The following is a 26,973-nucleotide window of genomic DNA, read 5'->3' as shown; positions in this document are numbered from 1 at the left end:
GTTCATTTTAACTTCGATTTTAATTTTGTCTTCGGTTTTTGCGATCGCTTAGGACGCTTAAAACTCGGTTTTAGAAATTCTGGTAAAAATCGGATGTTTTGGAGACGTTTTAAGATTGTATAAAAATATTTCACTCGATGCGTCACGGGTCGTCCCATGATGCAGTGCGCTCGAGCAGACGCGACGTTGGGTTACGTTAAGGTGTAATATAATTGCGTGGAGAAATGGAGATTTTTGCTTCGGTTGACGTTACTATTTTTGATGGTTTGATACAGAATCATCGTAGAAACTTCTGGTTTGCGTCGCTACCTTCTCGAGAGACAGCTTTTATGAGACAAGGTCAGGGGTCAAGTTGACGATTTCGTAAGTACCAGTCTATGACTGCTTGTTTGTTAGTTTGTTTGTTTGTTTGTTTGTTTGTAGGCACGATAACTCGAGAACAGAAGAAGCTACCAATGTCAAATTACACCACGTGATTCAGGAGGCTGATGGCTAGTGCTGATTAGATTTTGGTCAAAATCGGTCAAAGGTCAAGGTCACAGTGAGGTCAAACATCCAAAACATTCGATTTTTGATGGTTTGGTACAGAATCATTGTAGAAACTTCTGGTTTGTGTCGCTACCTTCTCAAGAGACAGCTTTTATTAGACAAGGTCAGAGGTCAAGTTGACGATTTCGTAAGTATCAGTCTATGACTGCTTGTTTGTTTGTTTGTGTGCAGGATATCTCAAAAAAGTTGTGGACGGATTCGGACGAAACTTGGTGGACACGTTCGTTATGTGACAAGGACGAATTGATTCGATTTTGGTGAAGATCCAAATCCGGATCTGGATACGAGAATTATTCAATTTTTAAAGTGATTTTTCACCATTGAGAGATCGGGGAAAAAACGATATATAGCATGATATTTCAAAAATGTAATGGGCCCGATATGTTCTCGTGGATCAGGCATTGCATGGTGGAGGTATGCGCTCCACTGACTGCCCTTCTAGCTTTTGTTTGTTTTTACATGGTCGAGGCTCGTGGAACAGCTAGAATCAAGGGTATGTAAATTGATCGCATTGGGGGACGCATGGCCCCAATCTCAGTTGTGTTGACAGCTACAGCTATCAATAGCACTGCTCGCTTACAACACAATGATGTCCTACAGAGGAAATGATAGCGATTAATTTGTTACTTGATAGTGCAAAGTTTATTTCGAATTTTTTCATCCTATAATCGCTATCCTAAAGGAGCAGAGTTTCTCCATGAAACTTCATTCGAAAGTGTTTCTGCTGTCGGAGAATACTATAAATGGTGAATTGAGATTTTCACCATTTGCAGTTGCGGCATCAGCGATTCTGGGATATCCGTGGCCAATATCCTTTTTCCCACGAGCAGCAGGAGAAAAAAAAAATCATTACCTTGTGGCTCAGGTTACATTCTCCAATCTGTCTCATTAACATGCTGCGGTGTCCCATGTTTTGTAACACTGAATAAGATTAGATAGATAAGATTTGTTGCGATTCAACATGTGATTTGCTATATATCCGTTACCTTGGTTCCAACGTTTTGCCATCTCTGTATTTCTCTCTGTCTGTCTCTCTCTTTCTCTCTTTGTCTGTCTGTCTCTCTGTCTGTCTCTCTCCGTCTCATATTTGATTGTGTTTGTATCACAGATTGTTGAAATACACTTTTCCTGTCGGGGGTGTTCACGTTATTCCGGAAGGCACTATATAAAGTTAATTTTCTTCATCGATCATATTTTAAAACTTATTTTGCAAGCTTATTTAGTACACATCATATATAAATGTTATTTACTTCCAAAAAAAATCTTCATCCCATAAACCTGGTGTTGGCTTAACGGTTAAGATGGCTGGTTTAAGATCTCAGGTCATCCATCCGAGGTCGGCAAAATGAGTACCAGCTTTCTCGAAACAGGGAACACTGCATCTGTGGCACAGCCATGCTCCCAGCAATGATTCACCTCGCAGCAACATGCTGCATATGAAATTAATGAATGAATCTACATCCAAGTCTCACAAAAAATATATTTATATATATTGTTCAACTTCACTGTGAGACAGATGTATTTACAGTATATCCCATTCAAAGGATAATTCCATTTTTTCACTTCCATGGTGCACTGCTTCCTGCTGCTGCTGCTGCTGCTGCTGCATAACAATGGCAGTTATACACAACAAATTTGATTCTGTCAGTGTGCAAACCCATCGTGAGAAAGCTCAGAGGGAAATGCGTCAGCAACATGAATGATACTGCACCCTCTCTTTATTTGTTTTATTCAAATATATATATTTTTAATTATTATCAGGCATTAAATTTTTATTTAAAAAAAAAAATAACTTTTTCCCAGAAGTTTACCACCATTGACGCAGTGTCTTTTACACCACATTATTTAACACATTACAATTGTTCTTCATGCCCATTTGTGTCCTTTATGAGATCCCCAAAAACATTCAGTTTCCTGTTTGGAATTATTTTTCAATTTTGTTTGACTGCCAACTGCATCAAGGTGGGTACTCTTCCAGTAGAGTGTCCCCTTGCCAAGGAAAAACTGCCTCACGAGTCCTACGCGTCTGAAGACGGGAAAGGACTGGTGTTTCTTGACTGCCAATATGGCAGACAAACGAAAATTAATTACCTTACTCCTTTGTGCGCATGTGTGATCGGGATGAGATTCCGCACAATTTGCCAAATTCAGAGCCAAGGTACTACGATAAACTGCAGGTTTGTGTTCCGATTCATGTTCAACAGTGTTGGGAATATAAAATTCAATTGAAATGAAGATGTTGCTCAGTCATAGACTGATGTCTACAGACAGACAGACGGACAGAGTGAACCAATGGCTTATCCCCGCTTTTTGCATCATGCGTGGGGTAATTGCACCTTTCACTACAGCCAGTAAGGTATGTCAAATGACCATACGAGATAAAATAATACACCCGAGCGGGTTTGACGGTCAGCTTGGATACAAAACTTGATGCAACCGAATGTTAATCAACCTTAGCGACTACGGAAAGTGAAAACAGAATTTAAATTGAATTAAAAATAAACGCGTGAGGCCGCTCGAAGCAAAAATCTCCATATTCTAGGAATCATTCCCAACATCATTATACAATTTTCAAACCCACGTTTATGGCAGTGAAATAAATACTCTGAGTGTGTGCATTTAATGGCTGTATCCAGGACAGAGCTGGACCCCAACTAAAAAGGACCCTCGGGCCACAGAGAAGATCAATCACTCGCTGCCAGCACGTCTGTGCGGCGTCACGTGACCAGCCAGCTCACCGTCGGATGAAATGCCCAAACAAAATCTTAAAACTGGAATTCTTTCAGATACTTGTTCAGCACATCCCCAAACCATCTAAAATATAAACATTAATCTCACAGACGCTACAAATAAGCAGTCCCTCCCTCAGGATGACAGGTTACGAGGTGAAGCAGTGCATGGAAAGCATGTGGTGTCCCTTCCTGAGTCTCACCGTTATTTGAATTGAATATATTTTCCTCATGAAAAGTGTATTTCTGAGCGGATTTGCACGAAAATTATCTTCTTTAAACGTGTAGCTACCCCAGAAGGTCCCAAAAGTGAAAACACAAATCAACTAGAACTTAAGACAGCCTCGTTATATGGCATGGAAACGGATGGAAGGCCATGGAAGGTTCCCCTCGCTGCAATGCATTCCACACAGATCGAGGATATAAACATTCAATTTTCACAAAACTTGATGCAACCGACTGTTAATCAACCTTAGCGACTGTGAAAAGTGAAAACAGAATTTAAATTGAACTTAAAATAACCACGCGAAGTCGTGTTGAAGTCAATGGACCTCGTGTTGCCCAATAAACAGGGCCAGACGACAGAGGTAACGAGAAACTAGTTGGTCGAATTAAATATTCTTAATAATCCCGATGAAACACATTGTGCATTATAGCCGTCCGATGCTTCCTTATAGGCCATTCGACCAATCGGTCATTTTGCACTTGATGACCCTGTAACCTTGACCCCGAGGCGAAAATGTGAAAAAAGGGCTCAGACGATCTACAGAGAGCAACTAGTATTATCATCGTGTCAAGTTAGAACTCAATCGGCCAAGACGTCTTGTAGGAGATAGAAAAATAAAAATTGTTGACAGATGGAGACAGACAGACAGACAGACAGACAGACGGACGGACGGATCTGAGGACATTGAACAGTTACGTTAGGTCAGCGAGCTGACCTAACTAGAAGGGCCCACTCTCTGGAGCGCATACCTCCGCCACATAATGCCTGATCTACGAGAACATATCGGGCCCCATACATTTGTGAAATATCATGCAACACAGTACTATATCGTTTTTGGCCTGATCTCTCAATGGTGAAGAATCACTTTAAAAATTAAATAATTCTCGTATCCAGATCCGGATTTGAATCTTCACCAAAATCGGATCACTTCGTCTTTTGCCACACACCCAACCTGTCCACCAAGTTACGTCTGGATCTGTCCACAACTTTTTGAGATATCGTGCTCTATATCATTTTTGGCCCTATTTCTCAATGGTGAAGAATCACTTAAAAAAATTGTAGTAGTCTGATACGGATCCGGATCCGGATCATCACCAAAATCTAATCAGTTCGTCCTTGTCACAGACCCAACCTGTCCACCAAGTTACGTCTGGATCTGTCCACAACTTTTTGAGATATCGTGCTCTATATCATTTTTGGCCCTATTTCTCAATGGTGAAGAATCACTTAAAAAAATTGGAGTAGTCGGATACGGATACGGATCCGGATCATCACCAAAATCTAATCAGTTCGTCCTTGTCACAGACCCAACCTGTCCACAAAATTTCATCCCGATCCGCCCACAAGTTTTTGAGATATCCTGTACACAGACAAACACACAAACAAAGAGACAGAAATGGGTGAAAACATAATCTCCTTCACCTTCGGTTGCGGAGGTAATAATATGCTATTGATAAGATCAAGATGTTACATAAATGACAGCCGGGTTACAGTAATTCTTTCATACATGCATTAACCACTATTTTACCCTGTGGCAACTAATTGAGAAGTACAGTACATGTACCAAGAATTTGAGGTTTCATGAAAATGTTTGTTTATTTCATGTTAAGGACGCTATGGACAGTGCTCATCGGGTCTGTCTCTAGAAAATACATTTTAAAGGTTTATGGCGTGCCCGAGTAGATTGTGAACGTTAGAAGCAACTAAATAGAACGTCATATTGAACAAACCGAACTGTAAATGTACAATTAGTGAGCTTCATTTTAGTACCAGGTGGGCTTAAACACGTGCTTATCCAGCAAAAATGGGCTTGTGCTTCTTGTTTCAAGGCGATTTGATATGGAGGACACCGATATGAAAGATGTAGCATGTGGAGACGAGGGGTAGCCGGCTTGACGAAACAGGTGCATCATGTACAGGTGAGAAATTGGAGACATGAGTAGCACGCATGAGTCAGTGAAGCACGAGCAGCATGTCGGCCGACATAAAAACGTCTCGGCAGAAAAACGCGTCGACGTAAGAGAGAGCGTTATTATCGACTTCACAGTTACAGATGTAAATGATGGATTGACACTTATTTGAAGACAATGTTGACATTTCAAAACTTTCAGGATACTTGTGGAATATTTCCCATTGATGTGATTCGGCTCTTATCTTTGTTGTAGTCGTACGGGGTTGCTCGTGGAGTTTCTGCACGCGTACAAACACAAATTTGACTCGAGGGACAGAAGAACACAATTTTGACGATCATTTTCCAACAAAGTCGAACAAACACGTTTTGAGAACCATCTTCCCGAAAAGTTCGGCCAAAATATAATACCACCTTTAAACATACACGGTAATGTTACGGCCGACGACCAATTTACCGACAAAGTCAGAAGAACGGATTTTCATTTGTTGGAGTAAGGCCATGTGTTGGTCCTTACTATAATTCACGGACCGGTGTTTGTTTGTCGGGCTACTCCTCCCAGTTCTTTGCCAATTGCATCCAGACTTGCTACATAGGATCAGCATGACCCCAATTAGTGTATCAGGGTGTTTTTATCTTTGGGGGAGGGGGGGGGGACAGATGCAAATTCTCTGTGTTAATGTGTACCGTGTAGCGCCGCCTCCAGGTCGGGGAGGGTATTACAAGTCTTCACCATTTACAGTGTAGTATTCCTGTCTCCACGTTTTCCTGTACAGTGAGGTGTTTTGAATTATAAGCAGTAGGTGTGTTTTTGCTTCATGCACGGAATCCGGGTTCATTTTGTTTGCCTACACAGAGCTGTCAGTTGCATACCTTTATTTGGGCGGTGTATCGGCGTCAGAAGAACATGTTGCACGTTTGGAACAAGATCTCACCCGTCGGGGGGGGGGGGGGCGGGGGAACTCTGCAAGTTGTGGTAATATGCTGGTGCTCGCCTGCCAGTACCAACAAATTTTGACCAGGAAAGCCGCCAAATCAATTTTGAAATGATAAGCATTAGTCCAATGCAAAAAGAGCAACTTGTGAGGAAGCCGGTGAGGCCACAGGAATTGGTGAACAAAACACGGCCTCAGAGGAAGTAGGGACCACGAAGCAGAGGTGATTATATATATATATATATATGTATGTTAGCTGGTACCTGTAAATGTAAGGGTAACTGATGATGAACAAACCAGACTGTAAAACGTAAAGATAGCCTCACTTTAGTTCGGTACCTGGTTCTTTCCACAGGCACAGGTTGTACGTGCAAGACATGCGAGGTGGGAATAATGTTCAGCAAATGGTGAATTACAAGTACATGCAGAACATTAAACATACGAGCAGAAAAATGCACATCGTACATGTGTGTTATCAGAATGCACTCCATGCATGAGCAATATCACCCGTTGCCCATTTATCCCTGTAAAATAACGCAGTAGTCCTCGTGGGATACGTGCGGAACGTCTCTCAGAAGTCGATTCGGTCATCGATAAAATATAATTTAATTGGTTGCCAACATAGTTGTCGCTTGTGCCTCAAACAAATTTAACTTGAGTGACAGAAAACCGTTTTCCCTAAAGATATTTGAAACATCTTTGTGACCATTTCCCCCAAAGAGGCAACAAAACGTTTTCCCACCACCAAACATGCATGGTAATGTTACAGATAGCAGACAACACAAGACCCATAAGAATAAAAAGCTAGTCTTACTCGTGAAGGCTTGTGTCACTCTGCATCGGCAGACAGGTAAAACAATGGATGAAATGAATAAATAAACATTGATTGAGGTATGCTAAATGCCTGGGAAGGAAGGAGAAGTTGAGGCTTCGGGCGTTAACTCTTCGTCGGAGCAAGGGAGCTACGAAGGGTTAACGCCTGAAATGTCAGCTTCTCCTTGCTTCCCACGGACGTGGGATGTATGATATTTTTCAAGTTACAATATGTAACTTTCAAAATGATGTAATCTGCCCCAGAATGCTCGGTGCACGTGCACAGAAACCCCGAGGAACAGCGCTAATCAGGACAGGGAACGTCTATCGTGTGTGTCAGATAAGGATTGTTACCTAAAATGGCTCAAAAAAAGCTTGTAAAAGAAGCCAAAAATACTTGGAAAAGTACCCGAAGTTAAGGGACGTGCCTCTGCACAACGGAAGACTCGGAGAACGTTCTGATCAACTCACCAAACAAGTTGATATCTTGCAGCCCGTACTGCAAAAAGTCCCGAGGATGTGGGCCCATGCAAGGTCTGTGGACAGGCTGTGGACGGGCGCGTTCTTCCTGACCTCCCCGATCATCCTCGTCAGTGAGTGGACTTGTAACCTTGTGGATTAATTTCATGAATTTGGTTGCTTGGGGGAAAAGCCGATTGCGTGGAGGCCCCTCCCTGTAAACCGTTTATTTCTCGGCACGGAAAACGATCAAAAGTGTTCAGGGCTTCCAAGGCAACCACAGAGTGATAATGATAATGGTACATAATGAGAGCGTAACAGCCGGTTGAGTTGGTAAAATAGCTTCCGTGTTATTTATTTAATTAATTGATTAATTAATTTACAATTGAGATTCAATGTGTCTGTCCAGGCCTTAACATTTTTACCAATTGAGCTTTTGTCATCAAATCTTCAACAAACCCTTATTATGAGAATATGGAGAACGCAAATTAATAACATGTACAATTGTTTTTAAACTGTTGTTTTCGTCACGTTTAGTTTGAGAACAAAGCAGACGTGGACGGGCTTTACATTTTCTGGATGCTTTCTAGTGTTTGTTTGTTTTCCAGGGTCAAGAGAAATTACACTACATTTTGTATCCATTGAGAAGCGTATGTGTGTGCGTGCGCCCACGCTCCCATCACGCCTTATTCTAAAGGGTTCCTGCCGTCGTAAGATAATAAAACTGGTACCATTGTGTAACAAATAATCAACTTACTCGTTTTAAAAGCTAATAGTCGATTTTCTTGGAAGAAAAAGTCACGTCTGTTCCATCGTAGCGACGCCCGTTATAAATGCCCATCTTTGCCCGAGGGAAGAAGAAGAAGCAGGATTTGGAGCTTTGTGTCGCGGCTCGAACGGCACCGTTTTTATTATTCTAATACAGCAGGAACTCTTTGGAATAAATCGTGACGCACACGGAAGGAGCACACAAACTACGACAACAACAACCATAGCCACAACGACAACAATAATTACGTGTTGTGAGCGATCCCTTCTTTTACATCCTCAATGAGGCTCACAGACAAATATGTAATATGTGAATGAAGCACAACTTTGATTAAACCCGTCGGCGAAGCGACAGGAAGGCACGGTTCGTATGAGAAAGTGGAGACAGGAGTTGCCTGTATGAAACAATGAAGCAGGAGTCACGTGTATGTAAAAAAAAAAAAAGTCACCAGAAAAATGCACGACATGTCAATCGCAATACGGTATTTGCTGTTGTACATCCATTGCTATAAAATCATACATTGCCACCTTTGACAATACAGTTTTCACATTTAAGCACTCGCAAGATACGTGTGGAACATCGGCTTTATCTGCACCCTGCAGCAATGTGATTCGGCTTTATCGATCAAGTCATCCGATTGGTTGCGAGCAGAGTCTGTGTGGACGTACGAACAAATTTTACTTGAGCGACAGCAAAAATCGTCGTCTGTACAAAGCCAGCAAAAAATATTGGTGACAATTTCCCCAAAAATGTCAACAAAAACCTCCCTCCCCACTGCCAAATCTGAACAGCAATGTCAGTTTGGCACAAGTTGGGCTTAAACATGTACTTACTTACCAGCTGTTGCAGGGCTGGGAGGAGAGCCGAGAGGCCTGTACGCCCGCCTCTGAGCTGTCTGATCCGAGTTTGAATCTTGGCCCAGCTATAAACGCTCACCCTGGTGTTTTGGAGGCATGCCAAGGCATCATTGTGTGTGCCTTCCCTCGGATGGATGGTCAACTGGGCTTCATGTATGCTGGCATTAGTCGGTGGACGTTAAAGATATCACTGTGTCCTTCTCGAAGAGCAGCCTGCGATTGATTGTCGGCACCCTGAATAAATTAAAAAATCCTGCTACAACCTTCAGGAGGCATTGTTGCATCAATGGCAGTCATGCCCCCTCAGCAAAATGATACGACGTGCAGGCATTGTGTTGCAGATGAAAGAAATAGACCAGTATTTACAGCAAACAAGTAATCCACTTTCCATGAGCCATTGCACGATTTCCCAATATGGCAGCGTTTGCTTGCCGCCGACAGTCAACCTCCCATGTGGTCTTGCGTGGTTAACCGATTTGGTGTCATTGCCAGCCAAAAGTGATTCCTTTCGGCTTGTAAGCCAACCAAATTATTAATAACAAGGTAAGCACCGCTTACATGCAAAAGAGAAAGTTGGGGGACGATGCTAGTCGAGAAGAAGTGAACATCTTCACGTACCTTGGGAGCACAGTTTCATCTAATGGCAGTATTAGCGTAAAAATGAACATCCAGAAGGGAAAAGGAGCAATTATCTTTAATTAACTTTAATTATCTTTAATCAAATTTGGAATTAATAATCTTTAATTATCTTTAATCAAATTTGGAAAAATTGAAATTATAAAGCTGGAGACAAATATCACAAATTCTTATCCGTTCGTGACATGGCAGGATGTCTTCTCACGAAGAACTCTATTTGAGAACGAAGTGCTCACCTGTAATCTGATATGGAGAAAGCGACTCACACGGTTGGGTCACGACATGAGAATTCCAATCGACAGAATGTCCCGGCCACTCGCGTCGCAGCCGACACCTAGCTGAAAGAGGACAGAGAGGTATCGGATGAGCCGGAAGAATGCTACGAGCCATGATTTGCAGCCTTATGTAGAGACACAGAAGAGAGCACCCGATAGACAGCAGTGGGTGAGGGGTGCTGTGTGTGTTTTAACCTCTATATTTGAATAAAATAACATCAATATGATATTGCGCTCATAAAATGGTGTTCACGTCAAACATTCTGATCTTCCTGGGATAAGTTGTTCAATCTTTTAAATAACCTTCCCATACTTTATACTCTTTACACACGTGTTAATAGTTTGACCTCAGAATATAAATGGAACACTCTCCGTGACATTTTGGTATTTCACGAAAAATTTACGTAGTTCATGTATAAAATGTGGGATTATCATCACAACTGCAGTAATTCTGGCTACCGAGATATTCCAAATAACTTGTCTGTTCCTAAACAAAGAAAATATTTCACGAAGGAAACCCAGGCCCTCTGGAAGTTGATACACCGAGTTAAGCCAGCCATTGAACTTGTTGGTTGGACTTGTTACAACACCCTGCATCAAAATTGCTCAATCTTACTGATAATTTTATTGCAGACAATATATTTGATGAAGCCAGTTATGTAAAAGTACAATCGAGTTATACTTTAGTTCTAACTAAAGGGGGTAGGCTGGCGCTGCCTGGCTGGGTGGGCTTTTCCTGGCGGGTGTTTCGGGACATGTTGGATATTGAAAAGCTGTGGAGTTATTGACCTCATGGTTGTAACCTTTTTCCTGTGGGCCGGCGGCAGCACTGCCTGATGCTACATCCAAATATACACTTTATAGCTGCCTCAAAATGGATGTCGGCGCCAACGTGTGGTAGCTTAAAACTTTTCCAGGATTCTGAAATACCTACACACAAAATCTGGGGCCTCTTTGGCCGTGAAAGAGTAATGTACGAACACACAAACAGCGCCGGATACCCCCACCCAATCCCGAAAAGCTCACACAGCGAGGCATTCCTCCACCCTCCTCCCCAACTACCTGGGCAGCCCGAGCTCGTGGTATAAAAGGCTTTCAACTGAAGTGTCATGTAATATGGCTTACTTCTATGGGCAGGTGCTGCTGTTTTCCATGTTGCCCTCCTTGCGGCTGTGGAGTCAAAGGCCGTTTCCTGTCATTGACGTTTCGTAACAAGAGGTCAAGTGGTCTCAGGGTTGGCTTCTTGTTCACTGCAGGCATGTTGGTAGTTTTTCAGTCTTTAAGCATCTTTCTTCTGCTGTTGCTCCTCCCACTCTCTTTCCTCTCCACCCAATCCCTGTGCCCCCCCTACCCCGGCAGCAAGTGTTCTTCCAGAAACTCTAACATTGTTCCTTTCCCCAAGTGTTGGCTTATCACTCACCTCTATTTTTTTCATCCCCTCTCTTCTCATTCGCTGCCTTACTTTTGTTGGGTCAGTACAGAAGGATTATTCCAGTGTAAAATCTGAAGTTGGAGAGCTGAGGTCTGATTGAACGCAAGTTGCACAAGTTAGTCTATCTGGGACCTGGATTATTAGTTTGGAGTGAGTGTGCAAACATGGCACAAGCATTGGTTCCGGCATAACTCGCTTTCGAAAGGTGCCGGCTCACTCTCTGATGACACCGTATGTGGAAACTCTAGCGGCAACAATAAATCCAACATGGCACCTTCTTGTGACGCCAATGAATTTGCTGCCTGTCACGACTGGCTCTCTGAAGGTGTGGCAAACTTGCTGAGGACACTATGTCATGCTGCACCCGAACCGAGTTCCCAAACTCGAACTCATCAAGTTGCCCTTCCGAGTTGAGTCCGAGTCCGAGCCAGAGTCAAGCCAGGTTTGGTTCTCAAATCGGAAAGGAACTCAGATATTTTCCAGTTACATGAAATGAACTCATTGCGGTATTTTGCAAGTGGGTGTGCTAAAAATATGTAATTAAATGAATCGGAATGCCTGGTGTTGGCTTAGCGGTTAAGGTGGATAAGGCCCTGCGTTTAAGCCCCTGTCAACTGTTGAATTAACACCAGGCGGGGTTGACTCAGCCTGTCATCCTTCCTCGGTCGGTGAAATGAGTACCAGTGTAATCTGTGTCGGAGTGGCGACCCGTCCAGGACTGTATTGTACTGTACTTCTCGCCAATTAAACTGCTTCGGCAGCCCTATGTGCCTTTACGGCACGAAAGGAATGGTATTATTAGTTAGCTGTGAGCATGGGTCTCACGGCATGCTTAAGTGGAGATAGCATTTATGTTTAATTAGTCAATGTGAGTCACGCTTCATTAGAATCTTATTCATTCCCATGTTGCACAACGCTGCAGGGTAGCATCATTGGCGTAGGCCGTGGCTGTCACACTGATGCAATGCCCTCTGCTGGTTTGGGCAGGAATTTGTAATTTGTTCAGGGCGCCGGCGATGGCTCGCCCACTCTTCGTGATGGACACCATGGGATCTTTTCGTCCACCAACGGATGCTGGTGGAGAGGATGTCCATTTAACATCCACCCGAGGGATGGCACACACACATTGATGAACCACCCTGCCTGTGAAACACCGGGACGACAGTTTATAGCTGGGTCAGGATTCAAATCCAGGCGAAACAGCTTTGAGGCGAGTGTGCATACCTTTCAGCCACCCATCCCTCTCATTAGACTAACAATTGACAAACAATATCAAGCAGCAGGACTGTGGAGATAACAAGTCTTATCTACACTTTCATGTCCTCCAGTCGACAGTAATCTCTTTTCGTATTGAACTAAATTGTCGTGACAGCTGACAGCATGTTGTACTTCACATATAGCATATTTATCTGTCATTGAGGAAGTAAAATTAAGGAAAAACAAGTTCGAATTGCGAACATACCCCGTGGGAGTTCATTCGTACAACTTTCAGGTGAGCGATAGCACGGATGAGATAGTTTTGAAATTTGGTAAGATTTTCATCGCATCGGAAAATAAACCAGAACACCTCACAAGAGTCAGGCCAGTTTCATATTATCATTTGCGACTTCATTTTGCGTTGGGCATCGCCCAGCGCATTTAATATACATATTTTTCAATAACAATTTTAAGAAAATGGGCCGAAAGGACCGGAATCGCACTTCGGGCTCAGTTACTGCCTGGGGAATGGTCTCTAGAATATACCTGTCAAGTTTGGTTCGGTTCCGTTCACTAATAACCGTGAAATAACAATTTAAAGAAAATGGGCCAAAATGGGCCGTTCCTCGGCCCGAAGGGCCGTAATCACACTTTGAGCTCAGTTAATGCCTGCACATATGTGTCTGGTATATGCCTGTCAATTTTCATCGAATTCTGTTCACGAATAATGGAGAAATAGACGTTCAAATGAACTGTACACAAGAAAAGAGAGAATGCGAGCGGTGCTTAGACCCCATGGAGTGGAAGACCCCCACGGGGTAAAAAAAAATTTTTTTTTTTTTAGAACACGTAGTTGTCGTCATCATGAGTGTTGCCATTCCATGATTTGAAGCCTACCGTCTTGTTCTTTTCTTCTAAGGTAGTTCTGACAGAGCCTGGAGGTATGTTTTGGGTCGTTATCTTTCTGTAGGATGAACCCCTGACCAACGAGGCAGAGACCAGAGGGTATTGCATCGCGCTGCAAAATGCTGTAGTAGCCCTTTTGGTTCAGGGTGCGAGTGACTGTGCAAGTCGCAGACTCTGGATCCAGCAAAAGAGCCCCAGATCATCACGCTTCCTCCTTCATGTTTGACAGTTGGTGTCACACACTGAGGGACCATCCTTTCACCTATTCGACGGTGTTCAAAAACCCTGCGTGATGAACCGAACATTTCAAATTTTGATTCAACGGTCCTGAAGACCTTCTTCCAGTTTTCAGTAGTCCACTGGTGGTGCTTCATGACCCAGGCAAGTCTCTTTTTCTTATTTTGCCATCTTAGCAATGGCTTTCTTACTGCCACTCGACCTATCAAACCTGCAGCTCGAAGTCTTCTCTTCACAGTTGAAACTGAGACTTCCTTACTTCGACCAGTGGAAAGCTGTGCTTGAAGATGCTGTCCTGTGAGCCGCCGATCACGCAAGCTGTTGACTCAGAAACTTGTCTTCTGATTGTGTTGTGGCTTTGAGTCTGCCAGACCTCTTCCCGTCAGAGTTTCCTTCAGTTTCCAAGTGCCTTTTCATGGTGTAGGAAACTGTACTCACTGACACCTTGGATTTTTTTGCAATTTCTCTAAAGGAAAGACCTACACTTTTTAGGGTTATAATGGTCTGTCTGTCTTCCTTTGTTAATTGTCTTTTTCTCGCCATTATGATTGCAATGTACTACTTCCTGCAGTGCGATATTGTCCAAATAATGCTTCAGAGGGTGTAGCAACACAGTCTGTTCCAACACTGCTTTTATACAGACAGAGGGTTTGTAACTAATCAACAAAAGTTGGGACACCTGGAGGAAGTTTGCATCAACTTTCAAGGCTTAATTTACTTCCATTGCTGCAGAACAGCTGCAGTTGCTGACCCATTACTTGTTCCCTGAAAAGGGCCTTTTTTAACAACTCTGAAATTTACACTATTTTTCAGTTTTTGGAAACCTAAACTTTCTTTTTTGGCAGCGTCTCGCGTAGCAAACGCTGCTCAGAGAGAGCTCAGCGCTGTTCTTCTTCTTCTTGTGAAGACAAAACCTTTATATTAGGACTCGGCTCCTTTATATACACGATCCGGATCTCCTCAAATACTAAGCACTTGTACACATCCTCGCATTAAGGGTGTCTTTTGAGAGCGTCTATCATGAACTTTTAAATATATTCAGACATTTGCTTTAAAGTTTCGAAAAGTTCACATTACTATTTAAAGATTATTCCATTTAATTTATTGTAATTTCGTAAATACATTATTTATTTCGTAAATAGACGATATTTCGTAAATACGTAAATACACAATGACGGGTCTCGCTATTGGCTTAATCAAGGCACGTGACGAAATATCAGAAGTTGTTTTTTTTAGCCGACAAAACCTTTTGGACGCTGCTCTTGGACACATTTGTCCTTGTTTAACCTCTGGCAGTTCACCGCTTAGCTTTGTACCATTTCAGGTTATTCACTGGACTTGAACTGCTTAAATTTCAGTAAAAACTGAAAAAATGGGGGTGTTCTAAAACTTTTGACCGGTGGTGTATATAGAGTCGGATGTTAATAAAATTTGCATAATCCAGCAATTTATTAAACTCTCATTTCCTGCGTCGGAGGACATGGTTGTATTGTAATGCAAGCAGTGCTGTGCCCCAGCCAGCTGGACCTGTCAGCGTGGCTTAGATCGAGGCTATACATCCCCCGCATGCGATTGATTTATAAATTACATACCAGCTCTTCCAGGAGCCTCGATCATGTAAAAATCACAAACACACCAAAAAAGAAGTTGCACACTTATCCGAGGTACATCTGAACCGAGTTTTTGTTCTTGAGTCCCAGCGCGAACTGAACGTCCTCAAATATGTGTGGTCGTGTGCAAGGTTGCCAGACGTACTGCAAGTATCGTATTTGTACGATTATTTCGTAATTGCAAAAAATGGGAAAATACAGGACGGAATACGATAATTCTGCGAAGTCCAAAAAGTGCTCAACCTTCAATTTCCAGTTTACATTTGACGAAGCTTTTCTCACTCTGCTGTGCAGATGATGCCCCACGTCACAGGTCACTCAGCTTTTTCTACGCAGGTGTACCGCTTAACGGCGCTGAGTGCGATGTGCACGAACTTTTGTGACGTCACTTCTGGTGTATCTGTGAAACTTGCAAGCAATGACACAAATGACGACAACTGCAACTGTTTGACATAATTGAATGTTATGCATAACAAATTTGGCAAATACATTTTCTCACTGTGACTTAATAGGTGTTCACATGTTTCTGTTAATCTTGACTTTTGACCAATTTCCTTTGACTGTTAATGAAACTCGGATGTGCTCCGTTACCAATCAGCTTGCTAAGCCAACATTATTTTTATTCCTTGCTCATCAACAGTTTTATTGGAATGCTTGCTTGAGTGATTAAGCCACTTGGCGAGTGCTCCACAAGCTGATTGGTAATGGAACACACTCATTGTCATGGGCCAGAACTACAATTCCCGAGTACCTCGAGGGCTACACCAGAACCACAATTCCCTAGCACCTTGTGAGCCACACAACCAGTCATTTTAAACAGGTAAAAGCTACGTTCTGTGGACACCACCCATTAAAATGTTCTTGCTCAACAATTACAGGAACAACTGAATAACACTAATAGACAACAGTACCCTACAGTCGCAATGTAACTCCATCATCTGATCTAAATACCTTGATGCTCCAACCTTAATTTGGGGGAACGAATAAAACAGTTTCTCAAAATATTATAATTATAGCAAGTCAAACTATGAAGGGTCAGGGTCGTGTGGTGTATGTGAGCAGTGCAGTTGCTTTTGCTCGTCCATGATATTGTCAACACAGGCATGAACCGAGAGAGTTACCGAGGCAGAGAGACTGTTCAAGATGATGGTCTTTGAGGCGGAACCATACTTATCAAGTTGGTCTGAATGGATAAATTCCATAGGCCATTAACACATAATTAGGGGCAGATAGAATTGAAGAATATTAGAGGAGATTAACTCAGGAATAATTTAGTGATAAATCAGCACCATGCCAATAATCCATTGATGGATTAGCTTGGTGGTCTGATGATTCCTGTGCTCCGGATGTGGACCGCGGTCCATCTTTTGAGGACCCCTGGCACCACAATTCTAGTGACGCCAATTCAAGCGCCACCAGGTTACTTATATTGTATATAGGTTACCTACAGTATTCACTTATATTGAATACAGTATTTTAAAGTGCACACCAAAACTTTAATTTGGATAAAAATTATGAGCAATTAGTGTCAACTAGAGTCCCTATATGCTGGGAGTCGCAGCAACTTGCAATTTGAAGCCATTTTGTATCCATCGAGCGTGGAACACCGAACCCGTACACATTGTGCATGAAGCGTTACGCATCCGTTTTCTAATCAACCTGTCTTTCTCTGCAACCAAAAGGGAGATTATATTAATTAATGCTATTTTTTTGTTGTTTGACCAACGCGTCTGAATAAGTAAACAACCACACAGGATTGATTTAAATTTAAAACATATCACAGAAACCGTGGCAAAATGACGTGTAATGCGTGAGTAAAGGTTCACACCAATGAATGAGTCTACAGAGCGAGTGAGTAGAAGAAACACATCGGTTGTGACAGAATGGAGAAATTTGGAAGAATTTAAGGAAAGTCAAAACAGACATGGAGGCACATCATCTACGCGAGATGCGCACACCATCAAGAGTGCAGAGAATTAGAAAAGATAACATTTGAGAGTGAAAAAGAGAAAGAGATTGATTGTTTTCTGTCTGAAGGCAGGTCCTTGGCTGCTTGGCAAGAGTGATGATGGGTGGTTTGCCATTGCCTTCCCAGCAGTTGGTCAGGGCAAGAATTTGTAATTTGACCAGGACGCCGGTGATAACTCGCCTCTCTTGGCGAAGGACACCGTGGGATCTTTAACATCCACTAGCGATAGCAGATAGGACACCCGGCTTAACATCCATCCGAGGAATGGTACACAAACTGACGAATCACCGACAGCAGTGAACAGCTGGGTCCGGATTCAAACCCAGGCTAAACAGCTTAGACACGAGTTTGTGTACCTCTCGGTCATCCGAACAGCCCCTTGAGAAGATACGGACAGGGAAAGTTATTCTTAGCAATCGAACGGAACAGGAAGGAAGTAATTTATAAAGAACAAAGAAGGAATAAAAGAAGGCTGCATTAAAATGAAGATGAGCCACAAGTGAAGGGGTTATTTTTTTTTTTCCAACTTTTTATACCCAAGTGCCAACTCCAATATGATTGCAGCACCACACATAAAAACGTACACATGCTGGACTACAACTTACCTGACACAGAAACGACCCCGAAGTCAGTTTCCATCTGAGACGCATAACTTTATTTTCCCAATTTTTTTTTCCCTTCCAGCATCTGCAGGGAAGCTACACATTTTCAAACCTTTCTCTGATCGATTGGTACATCAAATGGCACAGCATCCTGTCATTAAAAAAAAAAGACTGATGAGCTATCGAAAGATACAAAATGATGCCCATGGCCCACGTGACCAGAAATTTCTGGGACATGCCATGTCGCTACCCCTCGTATATAGGGACTCTGGTCTGGACTCTTAACAACAGATAATCTAAGTGAACACACCTTTATCCTGTTGCTCATTGATCTGATCCGTCAAGGCATTCCAAGTCTGCTACCACCACCTCCCGGTCGAGTCACCACCTGCTGGTGTCACTCCAGCTCTGATCATTTCAATAACTGCCCATTCCCTGTCCCACTTTATGCCTGAAACTCTTTTCTTCATAAGTTATTGCATCCATGTGGTATTGTTCAGCTGTTTCTCCATCTCCACACTTGGTTTGTTGGTACCCTTTGCTCTTTGTGGTATTACTATTGCATGAATCTCAGCACCTCGACAAAAAAAAAAAAAAAACAATTAGGGAGATCGACCAATGTATCGATGTTGAAGGAGGGATATTCTGAAAATTAGTTTAAGAGGTGCTTGATCATCTTTCTCTTATTTGTTTTGAATAATGAACAACAAATTCCCGTAATGTACGATTACAAGAATAGATGGAAAGGATATTGTGACTGGTTCGGTGGGGTGTGGGTCGTGAAGGGAAGTTCTCGGACCCACATCCTGGCAGATGACCCTGAAGCCGACGAGCCGCAGATAACTCCGCGGCACGACAGGATACTAAGCAACTACAAATGCCATCCAAGACGCTTAATTTAGGTAGGGTCCAGTGTCAAAATCCCGCTTTACTTTCCCGACAAATTAATCACCCCAGATAAAAAGCCTGTGCTTCCAAACGCTCCACTGCTGTAAATAAAAACGGCCATGCAATACCGTAAGTGGAACGTTGGCGAATGTCTAACCATAACGAAACGGCGGGGCTGAACTCCATCTCACTATTATTACATTACTCCTGAACCATAACACACGATGGTCGAACCAATGGAAAGAAGATGATCGGGCAATTTGACAAGCAGGTGATAAGGATTTGCAAAGGCATGTATTTACAAGGCAAACAGGGTCAGAGAAGAAAGCTCTTACCCCCAACATGTAAGCTCACTTAGTCAATCAACTCATCACAATTTCTACACACACAGGTGCCTCAGTCATTCCAGGTAAATGAGATAAGAAAGAGCGATATACAGAGGAGGGAAGAAGATAGGGCATATTGACAGTCCCTCCCTCACTTGACGCAAGCTGGCAGGCCTAGGTTGGTCCCAAGGAAATAAGAGGGGGAGAAAGAAGAGGGTTGAGGATGTAGTGCGCAGTGTAGGGGGGGGTGCAGGTAGTGCTTCAGAGGAAAGCGTGAGATGCAAGTCAGTAACCCAGCCCGAGAAAGAACGAGGGCTCATCGTTGATTACTCTTGTGCGTTCAAACTGAACGAATTATAAGTAGGGAAAGCCAGAGATAGGTGGTGTAAATCGGTGTGTTTGGCCGACGCCTTCCAGGGAAACTCCGCTGCTTGGTCCACATGTCAGCTCTCCGCTGCACCAATTTATCAGCCAGATCGTCCTCGCACCTTCAGTCTCGGCTCATAAATTCTCCAGAAGCGCAAGCTTTCAGCCCTTGGATTCACTGGCTTATTTGGTCCCTGTGATCGGCATGGTTTAGGGATCGGGCAGCCTCGAGCACAGCTTTAGCTTCGGGGATGGCTATTTACTTACTGGTCCGTTCCCGTTTCCATGCGACACTCATTGGCCGAGCCCAGCTTTTGCAGTCGCGCCGACGACCAAGGCAGGGTATCAGAGGTCGAAGTCGTCACTGGAGGCCTGCCCATGTGCCGGTGCTGCGGGCCTGTGCTACGCCATGATGTTCTTGGCTTGATTTTACTTGTAATGGTAGTTATGTAGTGTTGGTTGTTATGTTGAGTGGAATGTTGAGTGTTGCATAGTGTGGATGTGCTGCAGAGGTGGAGAGAGAGGTGGAGAGAGAGAGGTGGAGAGAGAGGTGGAGGTGGAGAGAGAGGTGGAGAGAGAGGTGGAGGTGGAGAGAGAGGTGGAGAGAGAGGTGGAGAGAGAGGTGGAGAGAGAGGTGGAGAGAGAGGTGGAGAGAGAGGTGGAGAGAGAGGTGGAGGTGGAGGTGGAGAGAGAGGTGGAGGTGGAGGTGGAGAGAGAGGTGGAGGTGGAGGTGGAGAGAGAGGTGGAGGTGGAGGTGGAGAGAGAGGTGGAGGTGGAGGTGGAGGTGGAGGTGGAGGTGGAGGTGGAGGTGGAGGTGGAGGTGGAGGTGGAGGTGGAGGTGGAGGTGGAGGTGGAGGTGGAGGTGGAGGTGGAGGTGGAGGTAGAGGTAGAGAGAGAGAGAGAGATTAGATGTTGAAGTATCACAAAGGGATTTGAATCTTCTCCACAAACACAACACATTTCCATTTCCACTGATGCAAGGGGAGAGATAATTCAGCAAGATAAAATTACTACAGATATAACTATGTTAGGGATCCCTTACATGTTCATATGTGTCTCCCTGGGGTCTCTGAAAACCATAAAAATATCTTACCAAGAGGGATTTACAAGGTGAGAAACCTGATGATATACAAACATGTTACCCTGATGTATTTTTATCCCACATACATACGTTTATGCTAATGCAAATGTACGAGATTTTGTCCTTGTTTCGGGCTCGCCAAGATGACATACTGCCAAATTGTTTATTCATGTCCACACGAAGTTTGTTTCCAAGTACAAATCGAACCTTCTAACTTGACGAGGCAGCAGGGCACAGATCGAGTTCCATATGTCGTGCTGACGAGCCCGTAACAAGGGCAAAATTTAGATGGGTGGCTCTGCTTTCATTTATTCATGACCATAAAGGCACACATCTCGGTCTTTAAAGACCTGAGTGCCATACAGTTACCATCCTAGTTTGAAGGTGTTGTCGGCATAATTTATGTGCATGACGTCAGTGTCACGTCACATATCGGGTCAATGTGCTACTTTCATTATATACATATATATGTAAATATCTCATGTATATATATATATATATATATATATATATATATATATATATATATATATATATATATATATATATATATATATATATATATATATATATATATATATATATATATATATATATATATATATATATACATATATATATAAAAAACTCATTATAACCACTCATTCACTCACTGATATTAATGTTTGGTGCCTTCCAGGCAATGTAGAATGTGGATATTTTGTGTACTAACGGACATCGAAGCTGATACACTGGGGGGGGGGGAGGGGGATCAGAGAACTATCAGAAAGCATCCGTAAATGAAAATGTAAATAAATGAAAAATTTTTTTAAATTGCAGTTGAGCAAACTGAGACAATGGGGAAGCAAGGTAATTTCACATGCCGGCGGACATCGAAGCCGATACATTGGGAAAAGTCATAGAACCATTGGAAAGTGTCCATAAATGAAAACCAGACAAACCCGTGCTCCGCGCGCAGTTTCTAAAGTGAGGGTTCGTTAGGACGTCAATATCTCCAGTGTTCATAATGCAATTTATACAATGTTTCTTGTTACATTTTTTTTGTGTCAAATGCACCTTCTGAGGTCGTCAGCATGTGCAGAAGAGGGTATTACATTGCAGACGCTGTTTTCTCGGAGTGGCATTACGCCTCTCAGCAGTGACAGTCTGTTGACAACAGACATAATGACGTCAGTGAATGACCGATGATGGCATGACGTAATTATGCCTCTCAGCAGTGACGTCACACGTCGTCATGCAAACAAATGTAAAAAAAATTCCCAAACCTGGCCATCTGACACGATCTCACATAGCCTATGCTGTACATTAGACCACAGAGCACCCGCATGCTGAAAGTGGCGACAATCCGTCTGGCAGTTTTGGAGGAGATACGTCCACAAAATATGGCTTTGCGTATTAATATAATAATGCTGCGGTGCCGGGTTTCGGTGGTGAGGAACGACTGCTCGATGGAGCAGTAGGGCTGTCTCCCACCGAACACCAGGAATTAAAGGTCGTCACTCCGGACAACTCGTCGCTTAAAGGACCGTGGCCACCAATATATCGATGGCGTGGGGTAGGGTTTATTTGTCTATTCCAATTTACCTAAGTACCCACGCTAACGACCAGGAAAGCCACACCCTCGGCTGGCTTTGTCCAAACCGAGTCGCCATTACCGACTCGGATCCGGCGTAACTGAGCGGGGATTACCAAAGCCGCACCGGTCCAAATGACAATTTATGGCACAATTGGCCTCGCTATAACTCAAACCCGAACCATGCTAGGCCAATGAGAGAAAGCACAGACAATGAACTGGAACATTTAACAAGAGGGTTTATTTATAATAATCGGGAAGAGACACAAAGCAGAGTTATCACGACCATCATGCAGGCAATGTATGTACAGTGAGCAAAAGCACTTAAACGATTTCTACTTAAAGACTGGGCCCACAGACAGACACACGCACCCAAAAATAAATGGACCTCGTGGGTCTTTATTCGGCCCTTCAGCTCGGGAGGGAAGGCGAACTGGGGGTCAGAGTCTGGCCGGGTACCTGTCCGCCTCGTGTGGTTTCTTTGACCCGTACTTGTGGGGCTCAGGGTCCGTGGAGGGGAACGGGGATCCCCAACTAGAGTGCTCCAACACAACCCACCACGGTGGGACTTGATCCCACGATCCAGAATCCAAATGGGGGCAGCCAGGATCCCACGAACGACCCGGCCAGCCACGAGCACCAACAAGACCAAGGAACCCTGGAAAAAGACCTACTCCACACCAACCGAACTGCTGAATCCTAGGGACTCACACAACCAAAAGACTGACAAGACAAGACCTACGCTCCCTCTCTTATCCCTCCCCCACGCGGGTGGAGGGATTCGCTCTGAGGTAACTCGCCTCCGGATTGGTCGAGGGGAACATTCCATCTGGCTGGGGTGGGGTTGGTCCTGAGGTGATCTCACCCCCGATTGGACGAGGGGAACACCCCATCTGGCAGGGGCGGGGTTGGCCCTGAGGTGATCTCACCCCCGATTGGACGAGGGGAACATTCCATCTGGCTGGGGCAAAGTTGGGGCTGAAGTGATCTCATCCTGCCTATGTCCATGGCCCCAAACACGTGCGTAATGGCACTGAAGGAGTGGATGGGATCGATGTAAAAACTAACTGTAAAAGAAACTTGCAGCGCACACATGAAATTCCCGTTAGACGTAGGGGATGGATTCTAACTATACACATATACTTAACAAAATAAGGAAACTGCGAGGACTCTGGCTGTTGTGTGCAAATGGCTGTCAGATTCGTAACAATAATATAAATAAATGACAAAAAAATGCAGGTGAGCGACACTCGACAATGGGGAAGCACGGTAATTTCACATAGCGGACATCGAAGCCATACACCAGGAAAAAAAAAATCACAGAACCATTGGAAAGTGTCCATAAATGAAAATATAAATAAATGAAAAAAAGAAATGCAGGTGAGCAACCCAAGACAATTGGGAAGCAGGGTTTGGTATTGCTTTCAATGTGAAAGTATAACCCCGCTCGTGTGTATATGTGTATGTGTATATATATATATGTGTATATATATATATATATATATATATATATATATACACATATATATATATATATATACATATATATATATATATATATATATATATATATATATATATATATATATATATATATATATATATATATATATATATATATATATACATATACATATATATATATATATATATATATATATATATATATATATATACATATACATATATATATATATATACATATACATATATATATATATATATACATATATATATATACATATACATATATATATATATATATATACATATACATATATATATATATATACATATATATATATATATATATATATATATATATATATATATATACATATATATATATATATATATATATATATATATATACATACATATATACATATATATATACATATACATATATATATATATACATATATATATATATACATATATATATATATATATACATAAGTAGGGTAAGAATACTGATTCTGGCTCACTTTTCCCCATGTAAATGAATGGGGGATTTTCAGCGATTTATATTTTTTTTCCCTAAAAATAAATCCCCTTTTTATCCCAAGGTATATTTATTTGTCTCCCCTTTTAACTTGGAGGTTGAACCTCATTGAATTGAACACCTGGGGGTTGAACAGCTCACTCATTGAACCTATAAAGATTTGTTCATTCTCAAATTCCTTCAATAGTTTAATTTTCTTTGCACAATAATCCCCATCTAAAATATTGACAAACAAAACATTTGAATCTTTATATTTTTTAAGATACCCCTTTTTGTGCCATTACTTAAATGATAAACTTCTCTTAATGCTCTTGTTTGACCACCTCCTGAGCCACATATCATTTTGAGATTATAGTAAATTGTTTTTTCATTGTTCAATTGATAACCATCAAAGTTTTCAGTCCATTCAAGGATATTCATTTTTTTCTTTACATCCTCTAACTTACTAGTTTTTAAATTAATTCGCTTATTTGTTTTATTTACCTTTGTTTTAGTTATTTTTTCAATAAGACTTATTTGATATTTTTCACATTCATTATGTTTTCCATTTATATACCAAGACTGAGATTTTCTCCACTCTTTAGTTTGATTAATACTTGGTTTAACCATTTATATATTGTGAAAAAACCCGGCGGTAGCCCTTAAAAACCCTAACCCATCTTCCCATCGTTAAAACATAATCTATTTTATACACTCTATCATACAATATCCATATGGAACACAATCTATTCCATTATCTAAAATAAATCTCTTATCATCAAAGGCTCCTAATGCCTTTTTATTTACTTCTTCACTATATATGTTATGTTTATAACTTCTTATTGTATTCATTTTCCTATATTCTTCTTTCTTATTCATCAAACAATTATAATAATTTCTAAAAGTTATTGATTTCTTTATTACATATTTCTTTATTCCCTTTAACCTCTTATCAATCTGTTCACCATACTTATAAGCATATGCCTTTGCTCTCAATCCAATAAACTCACTCATTACTTTTTCCACCCAACTCATCCTTAAACTTACCAATAACCTTTTTCATTCTTTTTGGAAAATAACTCACTCTTCTTGCTGAAATTACTTGTATCATATACTCCAATATTTTTCTTCATATCTTCATAAACATCATCAGTTTTTATATCTAGATAAAACTATCAGTATCCATATACAACAATGAAACATTTTCACCATACTCTTTCTTTAAGTCATTATACAAATAATCATACATCAATATCTTTGATAAATCAAGAACTGCTGTTCCAATATAAATTGGTTTATCCATTACAATACTTTCCTTTTCATATGAATTGCAGAAAAGTTCTCTGAAAAAATCTCTTCTCTCAAAACTTGGTTTATTTATCAATCTCAAGCTTCTTTCCAAGATGTTGCGAATCTAATGTTTTGCCTGTTTCTAACATTTTCCATAGTCTTTCCAAATACAGCATTATTCATTAATTTATAAAAGTCCCCTTCAAATTTTACTTTGTATTTGCTCTCATATCTGTATTGAATTGAATATACTTTTCACTCAAGGACTTTGTTTAAATTTTAAAACTCTATGAATTTTAGCTACTCTCAATCCTTCTCTCAAAAACTGTTTTAAGCTTCTCTGATGCAAAACATATCCTCTTTTATCATAGAATGTTGTTAATAACTTTTCTGTTGATTTACCTTTAATATTAAAACTTTTATGATAATCACTTAACCATTCTTTCTTTGGAGTTTCTTTCTCACATGCAAAAGGAAGATCTTTATGCTTATTATGAAGATCACTCGGGTACCTCAAATCAACTTCAAAATAATAACCTTCTTCTTCATTCAATTCCTCTTGAGAAGAAATAACAATATTCATCAAAGCCTTTTCATAATTCTTTTCTTCCACCCACTCTAATTTACCATAAGGTAGAGATTGAGACATTGCCCATCCATACAAATTATTAGCATCAAAATACATCAAATAATTACTATCTTTTTCACTATCATAATTTGGGAGATATTTATTATTTGCTTTAGCATATCTTTTGAACATACTTGTGATATTCCACCTCTCTTGGACTTCTCAATCATCAAAAGCATATCCACATCACTGATTAAATCTATATCTTGTTTTGTCATTTACAACATTGCACTCCAAGCCAAACCAGGAGCTGAGAAATAGTGCGCAGGATCTAATCCATAACAATTTTTATTATGACAGAGTGATCTAAAAGCTTCAAACACATCAGCTAACAATAAAACATCTGTTTTTAGGTATAAATCAGATATTCTCCAAGGTTCGTTATCTTAAATATTTTCCATATTTCTTGTGCGTGTTTATATTCCTTATCACTTATCTCTTCTTCATAAAGGTTATTATAGAAACTTTCTTTTGAAGGAAGTTGTGTTTCTTTAAATCTCATAAATGAATCCATATAATCATAAGGATAAATTCCCTTACTTGTAAGAATTTTTCTTTACTTTGAATTTCATTCCTTGTTTGAATTTTCTCTCGTAAGAATTCCTTCTTTAATCAGAATTTCATCTTTAATCTGAATTTCCTCTTTAGTTCGAATTTTCTTTATAATTAGAATTTCATCTTCAGTTAGAATTTCTCTTTACTTTGAATTCTCTCTTTAATCTGAATT

General features: G+C 41.3%; 1 protein-coding gene and 1 long non-coding RNA gene across 6 annotated transcripts in view; one reads left to right on the top strand and one right to left on the bottom strand.

Annotated features, from left to right (window-relative positions):
• The window catches only part of LOC147019245 (methylcytosine dioxygenase TET3-like), a 268,737-nt gene that overhangs the window by 76,836 nt on the left and 164,928 nt on the right, over window positions 1–26,973 (top strand). The window lies entirely within an intron of this gene.
• The window catches only part of LOC147019247 (uncharacterized), a 145,839-nt gene that overhangs the window by 82,159 nt on the left and 36,707 nt on the right, over window positions 1–26,973 (bottom strand). For 2 of the 4 annotated variants that reach the window (XR_015062700.1, XR_015062701.1), the window contains exons 3-4: window positions 10,119–10,220; window positions 9,227–9,480 (exon numbers count right to left, since the gene is read on the bottom strand). This is a non-coding gene — a long non-coding RNA (uncharacterized LOC147019247). Of the gene's footprint in view, window positions 1–8,186; window positions 8,784–8,840; window positions 9,044–9,226; window positions 9,481–10,118; window positions 10,221–26,973 lie in introns of those variants that run through there. The other 2 variants (XR_015062703.1, XR_015062702.1) reach the window with 2 other exon arrangements.

The sequence above is a fragment of the Eptatretus burgeri genome, chromosome 10, assembly GCF_056783735.1.
Source record: "Eptatretus burgeri isolate ZD-2024b chromosome 10, Ebu_testis_v1, whole genome shotgun sequence".
In the NCBI taxonomy this organism is placed as follows: Eukaryota; Metazoa; Chordata; class Myxini; order Myxiniformes; family Myxinidae; genus Eptatretus; species Eptatretus burgeri.
Note: the sequence above shows the minus strand (reverse complement) of the source record. Positions and strands in the feature narration are given on the sequence as shown.